At 40.6% G+C, this 18,230-nt stretch overlaps 1 long non-coding RNA gene across 1 annotated transcript in view; it reads right to left on the bottom strand.

The window, feature by feature from the left end:
- Positions 1-4,647: 4,647 nt before the first annotated feature.
- Positions 4,648-18,230, bottom strand: part of LOC139637127 (uncharacterized) — a 123,415-nt gene continuing 109,832 nt past the window's right edge. Inside the window, exon 4 of the long non-coding RNA XR_011694537.1 lies at positions 4,648-4,783. This is a non-coding gene — a long non-coding RNA (uncharacterized lncRNA). The remainder of the gene's footprint in view (positions 4,784-18,230) is intronic.

Genomic DNA, 18,230 nt, shown 5'->3' with positions numbered 1-18,230 from the left:
GAACACGATATCTAAGGAATGCCTCGAGGGAACTTCTTCAAATTTGGCACAAACATTCCCTTGGACCAAAGGATGAACTGATTACATTTTTGTGGTCAAAGGTCACTGTGACCCCACAAAATATGTTTTTGGCCATAACTCAAGAATCCACACACTAATTAGCTGCAACCTGACTGGTTGGTGAAGGGGTACAACCACAAGGCAGTAGTTCTAGTATATTATTAGAAATTTAATATTTTTGGTTTTTCTGACTTTTTTCCCTACAAAACCATGCGCTCTGAGAAAATGTGATGATACACTTTTTTCAGCATCTTTGGCCTTTTCCTAGACTAAAAGATGGATAGAGAAAACAGCAGCGGAAGAGATGATCACATCCGTCACTAAAGTTTAATAACCAAGACTGAACTTTACACATCAGTGTCTGTTTACAGGTCTAGGGGCATACTACTGAAAATGTGAAAAAAAGTTATATGTTTACAAAACTTGCTGTCATAACACACCTGAATCTTTGACTTCGACCAGGTTTTGACTTGAAAAAAAGAATGCATGGACTAAAGGAGGACATGTCTGGTTCTGCTGCATCGATATTGAACTTTTTTTTTTTTTTTTTTTTTTTTTTTAAAATGTCCATTGTGAGTCTGACGATGTTCAATGAGTGAAATGCTAAACCAGTGAAGTTCTCTTTTCAGTACAGAAGTGTTACCAGCTAAATGTTTCAAAACTAAAAATAGCTACTCGTTTTGCCGAAACATTGCCCCTATGACTTAAAAATGATTTCATATTATTAGATCATTACTGATGCATCAATGCTTAAGTAGCATTTTACTCTTGAAGCAGGTGGATGTGGAGCTAGTTTTAAACTCTCTTACATACTGTTAGATAGTTCAATCCAGAGGTCCTATATTCAGCTATTCAGAGAACCGGGTATATACTGGCAAATTGTAATCTGCCAAGTAACTACGAAGTGAAACCGCCAGATAAATGTAGCAGATAAAAGACACAATATTTTCCTCTCACATGTTGCAGTCAAAAGTAGCATAAAATGGAAATACAAAAATAAAAGTACTTTAAAATTTGTAATTAAATACAGTAGTTGAGTGAATGTATTTAGTAACTGATTTTTGAGAAAATAAATAAATGCCAAAGAATCAATGACGAAAGTAACTGTAGGATGCAGCTCTGCTCCAGTTTAGATTTCTCATATGAGGAAATAACATTTGTAACATGTATTTTTCTTGGAGAAAAAGCTTAACAGTTTATATACTGTAACAAACAAGATCATCTGGACTAGGAGACACTGATGTATCTCCACAGGCAGTCTTTTAATGAACTTAATTCTAGAAAGTGATGAATCATCTCATTCCTTGAGGTTATTAGCCATTTATCTACCTTACTCTCACTGCCTCGACTGCACTGCACTTCTTCCTCTTGATGAATGAATGTCCCTCTCTCTGCTCTCACCGCTCAAACGAACCACGTCTGCTGTTGCCCTCAGCACTAACTCATCCAGCGACAAACAACACGCCACGGTCATGAGAGATGGAAACCAGTGAGGGATGCGCCTCCGCTGAACAGATTTTGATGGCATGGGGACGCATTTAAGGGGCTTGGATGGCAAGATAAAAGAGATGGGGGGGGGCTCCCACACCTCATTTCATATCCCTCCATCTCTTTGTTCAGTAATCCTGCCCTGCAGCATTGTGGCTCCTCTCATTGCCAGCAGATTCTCAAAGGGCCATAGCATTAGCAGTGGTAGCGCTTCACGTCTCCGCTTAATCCTATTTTGGCCCTTTGTTGTAGCCCGAGAACTGATAAAGGAGAACTTAATCGCCATAACCTGCTGTCAATAGATGATGTTGAATGAAGTTACAGTACAGGAGCTCACCATTGATCTGTGTACACACATAGGTTGATCTGAGCTGTCTTTGCCTCCATCAGGCAACTGATATTGATGTTGGCGATTTGTCTTCACGCCTCCCCATGTGGATAAGCACATACATTTATGGTTGAGAGGTCAGCGGGTTCACTTAAGTCTAATGTGGTTCAAAGTGTGAATTTGGCAAATCTGACCTTTTTCTCTTTACAGTCGTCTTGCAAAACTGCAGTTCTTGAAAACCACTACTGAAATGTCAGGTTCGTCGCTGGTAAAACTGGCCATCTGAACAGATTCCTTCATCTGATCATGCTCAGCAGTGCACCAAATCACATCTTGTGTTTCCTAATGAGATGTGTCAAGACCATTTTCGAGTACAATAATCCTGCATGAGAGAGTTAGAAGCAGAAATATGCATTCACATTTTTTCTCTTTTTAAATCAGGCACCGTAATTAACACCCAGGTGAACGTCAGGTAGATCGGATCAGCTGAAGCCCATTGATTGCCCTGATGGGATTCATGTCTGATCCCTGACACTATCAAGAACCTGACAGCTGCAGGTAAAACTGCAGAGGTCATTCATTCATATCACTCAAAGTCCAACAGACCTCCAACCGCAAGACATTTATTTTAAATCATGGTTGAGTTTTCAGTGTCTCAAGAAATTACAAATCATGTCAGGCTGAATTATGAAGAACATCTAAAAATTTCTGTATCAACTCTAAGTACTGTAGAGGAACTTGTACTGTACTCGAGTATTTCCATTTCTTTTACCCCCACTACATTTACAACAACAGCTACAGTTTAATTTTGCTGCAACTTATAATAATGTCATTATTTAATTATCTCAAGATTATTCTTTCGATTGATTTAGTTTATGTTAAACAAAAAAAATTTAAAAAAATAAAAAATTCATAGAGTTTAAGCTGACATTTTCAAAATTGACTGAAATGATTCATCAATTATCAAAGTAGTGGCAGATAATTTTTCAGTCAATCAACTAATATACATGCAAAACTAATGAGGTGCATTAAAGATTAAAGGACTGAATACCTACACAGGTGTGGCTGATGACACCTGCTCAGGTTATAATATAATCAGGTAACTGTACTAATACGAGTTTTTGTGATTTTACCTTGATAAACAGGATTTTGTCCCGTGACAAAAATGAGACAGGTGTCAATAAGCCCAGTCCGTGCACTGTCCTACAAAAGGTTTAATCAAACAGAATAATTCTAAAACACTTGTGAGGGTTGAATCATGGGTGTGTGGCGTCACAAAATCGATATATTGACTTCACTCAACAAGGTATATTAAAACCGTGCTGACATTGTAACACTTCACTAATAGTAATCCTGTCATGTAATAAACACGATGTCTGCACGATGAATTTCTACTTTCACTGAAGGAAAGGATCTGAGGATTTTTTACTTCACTGCCTGAGGGTCATCGCATCATATGTGGGTCTATAGGTCACATGACAGTCATATGAGTCGTCATGAGGAGAACTCATGTGGCTCTGGCTCAGTAGGAAAGAGCCTGAGGAAAGAGATGCTGGAATGGCGTTACAGTATATCGTATAGTGACTGTGTACTGACATGTCCTATGATCTGGATGACTAAAGGCTCCTTTACACAGAGCGGTTTTAAGATATCCCCTCAGGGTGCCCTGCTGGTCCAGGGCTTTATGGCACCAGCCATGACCCATATTGCTCCCAGTTCAAGCCCCAGCTGGGGCCCTTTGTCACATGTCATTCCCCGTGTGTCTCTCTCCACTTGTTTTCTGTTGACCATCTATTAAAGACATTAAATTAAAAAGTGCTATCCTTTTTTTTTTTTTTTAAATTCAGACTGTCGGAAATTTAGGGTTAATTTCTATCAATGGGATTCCTACTGTGACCCACATTTAAAAACCAGATCACACTTGCTGACACTGTCAGTGTCATTTCTGGTTAAAAAATACAAAAGTGTGTTTTGTTTTTGTTTTCAAATGGTGCAGATTGACAAGCCTCAGAACTGACACTGTACAATCTGAAACAAACTGCAAACATGATTTTATTACACCTGCAGTATCTTGTACAGAGTGACAGAAACCCTGCTGCTGATTTAATTTAAATTAAAACTACTAACATGACTAAAAACCACTTGTGAAAATATGTTTTTTGAGTGACCCAACTCTTTAAGATGAAGATATAGGACTTATGTCACAGTCTAGAAAAAATGATTAATGACTATAAATTTTCCAACTACATGGGAAATTTCAGAGAAACATTGGAAACACTCTAAGAACTGGATGTCACATGCAAGCAACGGTAGGACAAAGTAGGACTGCAACTAATGATAACTGTCACTGTCGATTAATCTGTTGATTATTTTTCACATTAATTGTTTGGAAAATGGTGAAAAATGTCCCTCTCAATTTCCCAGAGCCCAAGGTGACATTTTCTGAGTGCTTTTTTTATCCAAATCTCAAAGGTCTCCCACAGAGAGAAGCCCTGAATCCTCACATCTGAAAAGCTGGAACCAGCAAGTGGCACTCTGTTTCTGTTAATCAACAAATCAATTAATCAATCTGTCAATTAACTGACTAAATATTTTAGCAATAGGACAAAATATTTAGTTGTAAACGCAACCAACCTCAGTTTCATTGACCTGGGCTTTGTAGGATTTAAAGGTGGGAAAGTGAAAATGTGTTTTCCTACCGTGGAGGATTGTAAAGGAGCATTCAGCTTCACACTACACCAGAGCCCATCTGCAACACTCGTGTGCGTAGGCGGCGAAAGTATGGCAGGGGAGGATGCCAGCACATACTGCTATGGGGAGGGCACGCACGCTGACTATCCAGCACCACCTGTCTCACTCGGGTAACTGATGAGCACAAGGTGTGCAACAGTGTGTCCTCTCATTTATCTGCAGAGGAGATGAGTAAGCAAATTCACCTGTGGTGTCGTGCTAATTATGTGGTCAATTTTCTGCAACAGAGGACAGAGTGTGTGAACGTTTCAGGGACAGATTTATCATATTTGCATGAATATGGAATAGAAATCTCAACAAAATCTCAAAAAGTGTGGATGCATTTGCTCTTTTTTCTTGTTAAAGCAGTTGTGTGCTCCTGTGTGCGCGTGTGTGTGTTTGTGTGTGTTTGTGCGTGGAGGTTGTTGCTGGTGCTTTCATGCCGCCTGCCTCTGCCCGCTGTGGCTTGGCAGGGAGACACTGCCGCTGACAGCTCCTGAGCGGGAGACTGCCGCAGGCAGAGCTCGGGCATGACAAACCCTTCTGGAGCACGCTTATGACTCAACAGAGCTGAGATACCAAAAAAAAAAAAAAAAAAAACTTCAAATCCTAATGCCCTGACCCTGACTCTCAAAGTGTGTGTGTCCCTTGGAGAAAGTATTTTTAACCCTTTAAAGGATATTCCCAGATTTATCACAACTGGGATGTTATGTTGTAATGTTTCTCTGCCACTTATGATCTCAGGACTTTGGAGAGTTGGTTGATTCAGGTGTGTGAGACCTGCTACACTACTACAGAGAGGTGAAGCAGGTAGAACTGACTGTCCATGTGTGAAATGTTGCCCCAGATGATGCTCTTCATCATTATACCCCCTTTTTTAGTTCAGTCTGTCTTCTCTCATCTCTATCAACACATTCCTAAAAGTGAGTATACTGAGTCGCCATCGTCACTGACCAAATCAGTAGCTTTTTAGCAGTGGAGCTCTTCACTGGTGACTTCTCAGCAGTGTTTTACTCAGTCGTTACAAACAGATTAAAAGACAGTGAAAGCCAGATAAACAGTCATAATCTGATAACTTGGTCATAAATAATAGGCAGCTGACCTCTTAACCTCATGTGCAGTGCTTGTTTAATCTTTAACTGAACTGAACCGACCTGACATCTAGCAACAGACCAGAATCAGCCCTGAACGCCACGGCCATGTGAACAGTGATCATTGTTCACCTACTGCTGTACAATGAAGTGCATTTGAATAGTGACGCAGCTTCTTAGTTTAATAACAACAAGTGAAGGAGATACATAGTACGAATCTTTGAACCTGACTGAACAAAGTGATTTGAATCAGCAAAGAGATAAAGCTGGACCCCGCAGGTAAGCCTTTAACAATCCAGCCAAAGCCAACAGTTAACATTCAAGTGATGTATTATCCATCACTTAGGGTGTCTGGTTATCTTGACAAAAGTAACTGAGATCTGGGAACAGAGTGATAGCAACACATCAGTCAGGTCAAAAGAAGTCAGATGTCAGGTCAGATGAGTTGAAAACAAGCCAGTAGTTTAGCAGGATTATCTAAACCTCTTCATTTGAAGGTAAAACACAAAGTGTGCACAGCTGAAATGTTGGTTACAATCCCTCATTGCATTACAAAACTACCGCAGGTCAAAGAGGTACATCTGTTAACTGTGGTGTTTTCCTGTGACAGTTTGGTTTATAATTTTACTGCTCAGCTTTTTTCTTCCTCTTCCATATAAGTTTGACCAACCTGAGGGTTTGTTTAAATCCTGATTTATCCTCTGATTCAACAGGAGTAGCTCCTGTTACTGTGTACTGTCACCTCCCATGGTGAAACCAGTCTACACAACTATTGAAAACATTTGTGATAAATAAAACAATAAAACAGTAACACATCTAGATTGCAGAGAATAAAGCACCATCCAAGTTTTCAGTGGGATTACATTCACTTGTGTTTCTCCCTGCTTAGACAAACTCATCAGCAGAGGCGCACACAGCTGTGCAGATGGTACAGTATGGACACCTTCAATAATTTGTCAAACCAACCAACACAGCATCAGGAGGGAGATTGACCTTCTGCAAAATTTTCCAAAAGACTCAGACAACTTTATAGCAGCTGCATTTTACTTTACCAAACCTAACTCTTGATGGCTGAGAGTAGCAGCACCTTGTTTATTACAGTCCAAGCATTAGTCTCAATGCTTGTGTTTCTTGCCCAGTGATGCTGCCACGTTTCCAGATCTCAGCTGTCAACTTGGTAGTACAATGTTATCATTACTGATAGGAGTGATGGTCAATACAACACAAGTTGCAATAAACCAGAATTATCCACCATCAAGTAAAGTTAAAATTCCACCTTAGAAAGAGCCAGATTAAAAAAAAATAATTCAAGTGTCTACGTGAAATAATTGAAAAAAATATTGTACTTTATCTAGGTTAAATATTACCCAGAGACAGAGAGAGAGAGGACGTAATGCAGCAATTACTGCAAGTGTCTTTAATACCAGGACACTAATTATACTCACCATCTGCAAAATATTGCCAAGCAGTGATTCCCAAGACTGCAGTGTTGTTATGCTTTCATCATGATCACACTTTTCCTCAGGAGGAAAACGCTTCCATACAACCAGGGACCAATACAAGTCTGCAAATGGCTCCTTGTCAAGTGCTGGAGTGTAGCAGTGAGATTATTATCTTGTTAGAGGTCACAGCAACATTGAATTACTTTTGTACACATGTTTAAGTTAATCTGAAGAGCACAGTCAAAGTGCTTTACATGGTGATTAAATGATAAAAAAGGTTGAGACAAACACAGACAACACACATACTACCACACACGCACACAGAAAAAGCTAAGTGGATGAAGATTGTGTTTGTGCAAACCTCAAATGAGCAGACAGGCTGTTCTGGGCTTTAGGTGCATAAACACTGATTTCTCTATCGCCAGATTTAGAAGGAGCTCTGGGAATCTGAAGGAGACATCTGTCTCATGACCTATGAAATCTGTCAGGTTGATAAACTGGAAGCATGTCAGATATGTAATCTGGATCCAGACCGTTAAGAGCTTCATAGACCAGGAACAGCAACTGGAGATGATTGGAAATTAAAGTGATATGCCTGAATTTTCTGGTCCTTGTCAACATATAAGGGCCAATTTTTTATTTTGATGAGCTGAAGTTGTTAAATGGCTTTTATAGATAGAATGATTAAAAAGGGCTTTGTAGTAATCTAGCCTCCTAAATTCAAAGGAACTGAAAGTCCAGATCTAACTGGGATAGAAAGTTATTTTTGAAACGTGACAGCTTATCTGACAAAAACAATCTTAAAAGGAAAAGTTTCACATTTTGGGAAGTACCCTTATTTACTTTCTCGCAGAGAGTTTGATGAGGAGATTGCACTGTCTCGTCTGTGTGTTAAGTATAGAGGTGGAGCTAAGAGACAGTTACCTGAGCTTAGTTTGGCTTAAAGGGTGGAATCGGGAAAACAAGGAGATTAAAGATGCTCCTTCCAGCACCTCTAAAGCTCACAAAGGCACTACGCTAATCCTGACTCAAGGTCCGGAGATGCCGTAACTGCAATGCACAGAATGGTGATTTCATGATTTATCATTGAACATTATGTAAGTAGTTTCCAGATGATGGCAAGTGGGGTCCGTTTTATACTTCCACTCTCCTCAGAACCATCTGATGACTTTATACTAAACTAAACTGCTGGTCGCATGGCCCACACAACTTCCTGACATCAAATTAAGGAGTCCATGTCCAACCATTTCTGTAACTTTCTGAAACCAGTGATCCATCTTGGGCTAGTCATGGTCAAAAAACCATCACGCTGATGACATCGTGACCTTGAACCAGAGGCTGACTTTACCTGAAGTCATTGCTCTGCTACATTGTTCCTACTACCAATCAGCTTTCTGTCAGACTGCAGGATGTAATGTATTTCTCCAGCTGTATATTACAAAGCTTCCAATACAAGTGATTTACCCTGAAACGTCGTGTAATCATTATTGATGCTCATTGTTCTCCTTTTGTCTAATCACCTTAATTGCTAAAATAGTATTTTAGAGAGCAGATAATCACAACCATAATAACTCCGGCGCTTTTGCTAATCCTTCTCTAAAGCTACTGTAGAAATGCTGTATTTTCTTTCATTTAAAAAAAAAAAAATCTCAATTAATTAGTATTACATCAAAGGAACAGTCTCAGTCTATAAGCAGGAAATGTAATTAGGCGCTAATGAAGAGGAAGACTGTGCTGCCGCCATTCCTCCACAGTGATACTAGAGGCTTGCGTCACATCATTTTCACTTTTTACCGCTAGGGAGTTGATCAGCCAGTCTCTCGGTGAGGCTTTAACCCCCCCCACTCCTGGGTGAGATAAGACATGCAGGGGAGAGGGAGGGGAGCGCTGCTCTTAATAGCAAGTGTAGGAGAGCTCAGACTGTCGAGAAAGCCCGACTTCAAAGGGGCGAATGAGAAGAAAGATGCCAAACACAGGCAGGCATAACATGTCAGAGCAGAGAGCGGGCTGAGAGAGCAGAATATAAAGGCTCGGGATTTAACGCCCTCAAACACCGTCCCCTGACAGACACCTGCTCAAGTCCACTTACAAACAGTGCAGAGTGCACCATCCAAACACACACTGTCACCTTTTGAAGCCTGCAAGACTTTGTTTGTGATGTATAATTAAGAACACTGTGGCTGGACGTTGGCATGTTGCAATGCCTTGGACTGTATCTTGATTGATAATAATGATGGTAGCCGCCGGCTGTGTGAAGCGACTTGCATGATGATGTGCACCATACAAAACTGATCAAAGCCCCAAAATATGAAATGTGAAGATTAATGTTTCAAATGAGAAAGAGAGAGAGAGAGAGATCCTGGAGGAAAAGAGGCTGGCTTCACCATAGAAACAGTAAATGAGCAAATGAATGCATATCAGCCGCTTTACAGAAACTCTTTTCTCTCAGGGAAGACTCCGCCAAACCCCCGGTGAAAGAAGGCACGCATAAGGGTCTCCCAAGCGGACCATGATGTATGCGATCGGTTTGTTCAACACATAATGAAGATGCTCTGGGCCCATTCTGAGCCGATTCGGCGGACGCTTTCTGTGCAGCTGGTGACTGCCGGAGCCCTGGGATAATGAGGCCTGGGATAAGACGACTGTGAAGAGGGATTGGAGGAATCGGCAGCAGACTGTTGGCAGGCTTGTGTTGTCTAAGCCGGGCTCTTACACCAGTGGCACCGGAGGACGGCTCTTTCAGGCGAGGGGAGGGCGGGAGGAAAGCGAAGGTGGCAGTTTGTGCTTAAGAAAGAAAAAAAGAAAACACCTACAACTAATGGCAAAACATTCGGCCCAGAACTGTGCTAGATTCCCCCATGTGGCCCGCTCTTACCGAGGAGACAGGAAGCAGTACAGCGGGATGTCAGTCAGTCAGACAGTGAGTGGGATGAGACAATCTGCCAAGTAGATGAGATGAGCTGACATCACCAAACATACTGTATCTTGTCTGTATCAGAGAGGAAATAGAACGGTGTCCTGGTTTCGGCTGTTTGCTGTTTCTCAAAGCGCAGACAAACAGAACTTAAAGCTTTTGTCAGAGACTGAACTTGGCAGGTGCAGGTTTAGAAACTTCGGAACAGATTAAAACAAGGAGGGGAAATGAGTACAACTCACATGTAAAGCCCTGGTTCTGGGCACTAATAAACTGCACATTATAAATAATTACAATATTTATTCAGTGAAATTGATGAATGACAAATAAACCATTTCTATATGAAATATATATGAAATAATATCAATTAATAGTTGCTTTTTGTATCTCCAAATAGATAACTCGAAAGTCCCCACCCCTCCTACATAAGAGCAAGATGCCAGAAAGATTGTATCTCTTGCATCATTGTTGTGGTCATTTTGCATCACTTTGTGGTGGATTTGTCTCTTTGTGGTCATTTTGTGCCTCCTTGTGGTTGTCTTGTGTGTTTTTGTGGTCACTTTGTGTCTTCTTGTGGTCGTTTGTGGTTATTTTACATCCTTTCATGGTCACTTTGCATTGTTTTGTGGTAAATTTGCATCTTTTGGTAGTTGTTTTGTGTTAATTTGTGGTTGCTTTGCAACTCTGTAGTTTGCTTTTGCATATTTGTGTTTGTGATATGTCTTCATAGTTGCTTTGCATCTTTTTGTGGTTGATTTGTGCCTCATTGTGGTTGTAATTGTAATTGTGTTGGTCATTTTCTGTCTTCCTATGGACATTTTGCAACATTGTTTTGTGTCTTTCTTCCAACAAGAAATATCCCTTCATACCAGGATTTTAGTTCTAACAAGCCAACTTGCCCCCTCACCTTACCTATTTAGTCTGTTAGGGGGTAGCTAATCAGGTTCCAGAGGGGGCCTGTGCCACCCCTGGCTCCACCTGTGAAACTCTGTCCAACCCTCCATCATTATTTTGACAGAAACATGGCAGGTGTGGAGCACATACGGCTGCTGGTGCTGGTTTCTCCCAGATGAATAAGAAGCAGGATGTTTTTTCCACATTTTCAATTATGTACAGGAAGAAAGAATTTGTATGAGGGTATAAATGACAATGTTCCATCTTTTGTACTGTTCAACCCAGGACAATTTCTATTTATCAAAAACACAATTCAGCGCCCTCGTTTTCAGTTGGCACTGCAGTTCAGAGGGCCATTCATTACCCTCTCTCATTCATAGTTTCCCCTTGAACCAAACAGAATGATTAAAAAGGCTCCGATTGGTTGGAGAGTTTCTGATTCTGCAGTCGCCCCAGACTTCAATCAGCCTCTAATTGAAAAGTTATAATGAGGTTCAGCCAAGCTCAGCTAAAGCACTTCAGCTTGACTCCGGTTCCATGTCAGACTTGTCTCTCAGAACAAAGCAGAGATGTAGTCGTCTGAATTTTCACGCAAACAACTAATTTGAAGCTCTGAGAAAACAGATCGTGAAGATCTGTTTTCACAGAGCTTCAAATGAAGTGACATTAAAGCCTGATTTAATGCAAATTGAATGCACGAAAGCAGTTTGTATTTTTCATTTTGCTGCGTTGGTAATTAGTTGCAGTCCATTCAGAGTCACAGAGGAAACGGAAGAAAAACAATGCATACATATTGCATTAGAGAACGGCCAGAGAGGAGCATCATTAATCAAAGATCCATAAACACAGCTCATAATGTTAATCCAATGCTTATTTTCAAAGCTGTGGACGCTTGTAATGACCAATCTATTTCTACAAAGTATTTCTACAAAGTAGAGAAAGATGTAAAGCCAAAATATGTAGTAAATTATCAATTAACGGGTGAGGAGGGAGAGTACCAGAATTCACACTTTTTCTATGTGCTTGTCTTCTCCATCCACAAACATAAAGCAAGAATTCTACAGTCCCTGACATAATGAGAGTACTATATCAGCCTTCATGATTTTATTTTCACCTCGAGCCCCAGCAAGGCTCTGTTAGTATTCTCATCCTGCTGCTTTAGCTTTGAGGTGTGTGTGTGTGTATATGTATATATATATATATATATATATATATATATATATATGAGCATGTGGATGTATGTTTTCTATTGTAGAGGTGCTTCAGATGAACGCTGGCTGCCTTCCTGTGGGCATCACAACAACACAGGAGGCAGACAATCAATCGCCACTCGCCCGTATTGCCTCAAATTAATTTCCCAATGATTACCTCCAGGTATTCACCGTGGCTGTTTTTCCTCTGCAGATCTATAATGCAAACATTTTGCAAAGACTACACATGTGTGGGTTTGTCTGTGTGTGTCTCTGCGTGTGTGGTGCACAATCCAGCCGCAGCAAACTATAGCTTGTTGAAAAATGAGCACCCCTGAGCGCTGAGAGGGAGGGAAACTAAGAGAAGATGTGGGAGAAACAGGAAGAGAAAGGAGGAGATGAAGAGTGAATGTGTGTGTTTGACTTTGTGTGTAGAGAGGCTGAGAACAATTTTTCTTGGACAAAGGAGGTATAGACTGGATAGGACGTCTACCAGAATGTTCAAGGCCTAATGAGAGGCACCCGTCAATCTTTGAGAACCGATCAATACTCACAGGATCCTATTCTGTGTGTATGATCCTTATATAAACTCAGTGGCAAAGTCCATTACTGAGCTTAGATGTATAGTTAAAATATTTCATGCTCGAGTGGCCATTGCTTCACTGGACTTTTTTTCTTTGAACAGACAGATCCCCAACAAAGGCAAACTGATTCATAATGTTTGCTTGCACATCTTCCAAATCACAGTGAGTCACTGTTTGTCTGTTGCTGATTTCCTGAACAGTCCAACTCCAATATCCTGTTGGCATCCTGCTGGAGAGGATGAAAAAATAAAAAAAGAAAAACAGCACACGGAAGCAGCAAATTCAAACTATCATAAGTCCAAATGAATCTATTACCATAATTCTCACAGCTACTCAGTTTTTTTTATACGTCTGTGCTCGGGGGCGATGCTCACAGCCTCTCCAACCCATCTCCATTACGCTCAGCTTGTCAGCCGGCAAGCCGAGCAGAACACGGAAGGAGGAACAGCGGTCGTAATGAGATAGACGATAACAAAGCAGGGGATGGAGAGATGGCAGTGATGGAGTGAGAAGATCTTAACAGCCTCAGTGGCCTGAAATGAACAAATCTTTTTTCACGAGCATGGGCTTCGATGAGGAATTGTGAACTTTAAATGAAAGAAATGACAATTAGTGTATATTTCATCATTTCAAGTAGCCTGCCGTTGTCCAGAGCAATATCGAGCACTGCCCTGTACATCATTTAGAGAAAGCTATGAATTAAATATGGCCACTTCCCACACAGGCGGAAATGTGATGAAATTCAGAAATATTACTGACACTTGTTTTTACGTGTTATTTGATTAAAATAGCAGCCACAAGCGTGGAAGATTTTGAAATGATGGGTGATTAACTGGGAGGTGAAATGAACCTCACTGTTGCTAATTCTCTCCAGAGTGTTATTGCCTTTGGCTATTGTAACACTGGTATAAAATTATTCATTTGCAGCACTGAAATAAAATGAATCAATTCTTGTGGTTCCAGCCTTCCTGTTCCTGTAGCTGTATTTCTCTCATTTGCTCTTCTGGGCTCACATTTATCCGTGTGGTACCACTTTCAGTCTGTCTTGCCTGAAGCTTCAAGAGGTGTGTCCACTGCCCGCTACAGGTCACCGATCCTCAGTCTGTCACCTGCTCCCTGTCTCCTGGCTTTCAAGACTGCAAACAGGAAGCTGCTCTTTCTGCCAAAATAAGAGGTCAGAGGGCAAAATGCAGATTCTTTCTGATTTTCTGTAGACACTAGAACTTGAGTGTGGTCCAGTTCTAGTGTTCACTCCAAACCACAAGGCACTGACTGAATCTTTACAGACTTTAAAGTGACAGGTATTGACAGTGCAAGAATAGCTCCAAATGTTATATAAAGAAGGTGAAAGCATTTCAGAAAATTATATGTTAGAGGTATTCGTTTGATGACACAATCACTCCTTTGGATAATAAACTGCTAGTTCTGGCTCAGCTCTATCAATATTTTTTGAGTGTGTGTTTATGACTTCAGATTTCTTTTGGCATTGTTTTTATCATAAAAACAATATGACTTAAACCTGCAATAACTTATACTTCCAGTAGTACAGGTGCAAAGTTACATGTCTCTGGCCACCTGGCAAAAATCAGTCCAATATTCACTCTTTAAGCTCTGTTTTTGGTCTCTACCAGCTCCTGAAGGTAATATCTGCTTCTTTAGTTGCTATATGTTCAACTATGTTCACCATCTAGTCTCAACTGTGTCTGTCTTAAAGGTTTTTTGCTGTAAAAAGCTGCCTTGTGTGGTCAAAAACAACACTTTCAGAGTAGTGAGACTGAACCAAAGCCCTGAACCACTTGATGACTGGTTGATTTTGCAATGGGACAGCTCTGAGGCTTCGGGGTCTTTGTGGATGCAGCCCACTCATTTATTTCATATTATCAACTGCACTGGCACACCAAGCACAGTGAGGGCCATCCAGCAAAGTAGTTGAGCTGGCTCAACCAACGCAATTCAACATCATCCAGCTACAAACTGCACCAGCCAGTGAAACTCGATCAAGAGCAAATATCTGGTAGGTTGAGCTAGATCAGTGCACCCTGTTACCAAAGCTTTGACAGATCACTTTGTAGCACGAATATTTCTGCTGTTTACAATCACGTTGACTCCCTCATCATATTATAAACTGTTGTCCATGTTTTGGCATCTGATAAACCTTCAGACTCATGAATCTATTACTCAAACTGTATTTCATCTTCACTCTTTCATCCTGAAACAGTACAGCTGCACCGATGCATCAACTTGTGTGTATTTTAACACACTGCTGTTTGCAGTCAGTGAGTGAATGTCAAAGTCTGAGAGATTGTAACGGTGGGCATTGGAACTGGGCCTGAGGACAAAACAGGGACAAAATTCTGTTTGTGGTTTTTTGTTTATTCTTATTTTGCAAAAAGTTTATGTATTGACATTGAAATGTGCCTGCAGCCATCAAAAAAAGACTTTGATTGAAAACATACTGGAAAGAATTTCCATTGTCTACATGAGCTAACACAAACTCAGTGACAGCGCCTGAAAGTCAAAGTTGATGTGCAGCCGGGATCAACACTCCAAGAACTACACGCCATGCAATATTGATGGGTGGACCTAAATAATGAATCCACTTGAAGAGAATATGGAGCTGCTGCACATCAACAAACCATCAAAAACAATAAATACTACAAGGTAAACAATGCAGTAAAAATAAAACACAAAGTAATCAATGAGCCATCAGTGATCATTCATAGTATACCCTCATATTTCCTAAAATATATCTGTTTATGGTAAAACATTATTTCAAGACATAGCCCAGTTGTCAGTGTCTGTATTCTCTTTTCTCTTCTTCTCCTTTCTAATCATCTGCTCGACAGCGGCGAACATGGCCGTATCCCTTTCAGCTTGTCTTGTACAATAGCATGTGTAAAGTATCAGAGCCCCAAAATGGAGCACAATGCCGTCCCCAGATAAAAGCCCCCAAATTGGCATCCAGAGATTGGGAACAAGGGTGTGTGTTTCCAGCCCGACCAGCTCAGCCTCCCTCTGCTGCTCTGACAGCCGTGTCTGTTTCACAGGCCTCATTATGAGCCTCTCTGTCTCAGCTTTTTCCCCGCACCTCACCCTCAATTCTCGTTTTTTTTTTTCTTTCTTTCCTCCTCTCTATCCCTGTGACTAGGCCTGATCTTTGACTGCCACCCCTTTTTCTTTGCAGGTCTATCTACTGCCCTGACTGGCAGGTAATTACCAGCCAGGTGACAGCAGCCTATTCCAAGAGTTGAGAGGTCATCAAGGTTGTTTTTTTTTTCTTTTTTGAGCTGAGTTTTCCAGGACCTGCTGAAGTTCTCCGCGTGGGATTCTCCCTGTGAGGCAGGCCGTAAAAGTACAGAGCTGTTAGTTTTGTCGTTATGTGTGTGGAGTTGTCAGTGCTGCTCCCATCCACATCCTCTCTGGCCATCTTTGATCGTGTGATGGAAAGGCGGGCGGGGGAAAGGGCTTGTTTTCTGTCTTAACCACTGTTATTACGGCAGAACAGGCAAGTAATTGCTACAATTCCAGTGCATGCGAGGTTATGTATAAAAATACAGTAAACTAAGTGGAAGAAGAAAAGGGAAAAGAGGATAGGGAGAGACTGTTGAAAAGTAGGCAGGATGGACAGTAACATATTTGGATTATAGATGGGCTCTTAAAGCAGTTGCTTTACAAACCTTCCCATTTGAAATTGGTTAAATTTCAGTTCAATTTGGGTTTTTTTTTTTTGTTTGTTTTTTTTTTTAGAGATTTGTGATCACTGTTGATTTAAATTTTTAACATTTCAAGTAGCATTAATTGAGTTTTAATAATATTGACATATTATCACTGTATAAAGTTGTTTTGAGGAACATGTTTGTGAAGAAAAGCCTATTTACACATCCAGAAGACATGGAGCAGCATTATCATTCATTTAGAGGTATATGTCTGGCTACTTGGATAATAGAAGTCCAATATTTGCTCTCCTCTTGACTCTGTTTTTTGTCTCTATCAACCTTTAAGTTTTGGGCGCTTCTGGGAAATCTACGTGTTTTGTTGAGTTTTGACTTGAAAAGTAATAAATACGCCTGAAGCCCTTCTTCAAAAGTTAATGCAAAGTTACTTTTTATTTCATGAACATAAAAAATATGAGAAAATTAAATAGTAATTGTGACGTGTGCAAAAGTTTGGGCAACCTAAAATATAGTTTTCATCCACTCTTCCTTTATGATAAATTTAAGTTGAGATATTTTTATGCTGTCTTCCAAACAAAACATGTTGAAGAGAGAGTTTGAATGAAGTTCAAGTCAGAGGACTGTGAGGGCTGTTAGCTGCATCTTGTGTTTCTTGAAGTACTTTTTGGTGGATTTTGAGGTCTGCTTTAGATCATTGTCCTGTTGTAGAAGCCAGCTTCTTTTCACTTTCACTTTCTTGACAAACTGCAGGACATTTACATTTAGCTTTTGCTGATATATATATAATCCATTCTTCCTCTTATCTGTGCAAAGTTTCCTGTGTCACTGGCTGCCACACAACGTGAAGGCAGAAAATTTCTTCTCTGCTCTTAAGAGCTGGCAAGGTGTTCTTTTCATCAAGTGCTGCTCCTGTTTTTCTCCAAACACACCTTTGGTAATTGTGGCCAAAGAGCACAATTTGAACTTGATCCACTCCAAAGCAACTCTGGCTTATCCAAATGCAGACTTTGCAGACAGGTCACAGACAAAAGTTTCCCTCTGATGACTCTTCCGTGTGGACCCTGCTGGCAGATCGGCAGCAGGTGAACGGTTCACCACCAGTTAACTGTCCTGCAGCTCCAGTGCACTCATATGAGGGTGGTGCTTTTCCTTTCTGTCCAGCAGATATGCAGTTTTAGCTGAAAGTTTTTTTGGTCTTGGTCTGATCACTGCCATAATAATTGGAAACATATCAGCTGAACTGAACACCAAAATCTGACATTTAATCACTACTGAAGATCATTTTATCTCATCTCAATACTTCACGCACAGTTCTGATTATGTGGTTTGTGATGTAGTGGTCAACAACCCGCCTCTTTCGCTCATAGCTGGAAACCCCAGTGTTAACACAGACAAGTCATGATCAGCTTCCTGCTGCGAATTACCCAGGATCACCAATGTTAGTTTTAGTGAAGCAAGTAACCTATTGAGAGACAGAGACTTCAGGACAACAGCTAATAATATGGAGGCTAGGCTGCTAGCCAAGTTCTACCGACTTTTCTCTTGCCCCAATAAACTCTTGACATAATGGACTTCAATACAACATGCGACACGCTGCCAACACTAATGTTATGCAAGTGCTGTTTGAGTAATACAATATATTGCTGCTCACCTCAAACCCACATCTTATCAGTCACTTTCTGTCTTCCTCTTTTACTTCCACTGTCTCTCATGCACATGCAGAGTATCCTCTTCTGTTGTTTCTTTTATTGCAGCCACTACACATAGTACAATGAAGGCTGCCTCCACCTAACCAAGATCAAATTAAACATAGAAAAGTATGGGTCTGTATCCAT

Source organism: Trachinotus anak, unplaced genomic scaffold, assembly GCF_046630095.1.
Source record: "Trachinotus anak isolate AG129_WGS33_773 ecotype Australia unplaced genomic scaffold, CSIRO_AGI_Tana_v1 ptg000019l, whole genome shotgun sequence".
In the NCBI taxonomy this organism is placed as follows: Eukaryota; Metazoa; Chordata; class Actinopteri; order Carangiformes; family Carangidae; genus Trachinotus; species Trachinotus anak.
The sequence above is the reverse complement of the archived record's forward strand: the minus strand, read 5'-3'. Positions and strand labels throughout refer to the sequence as shown.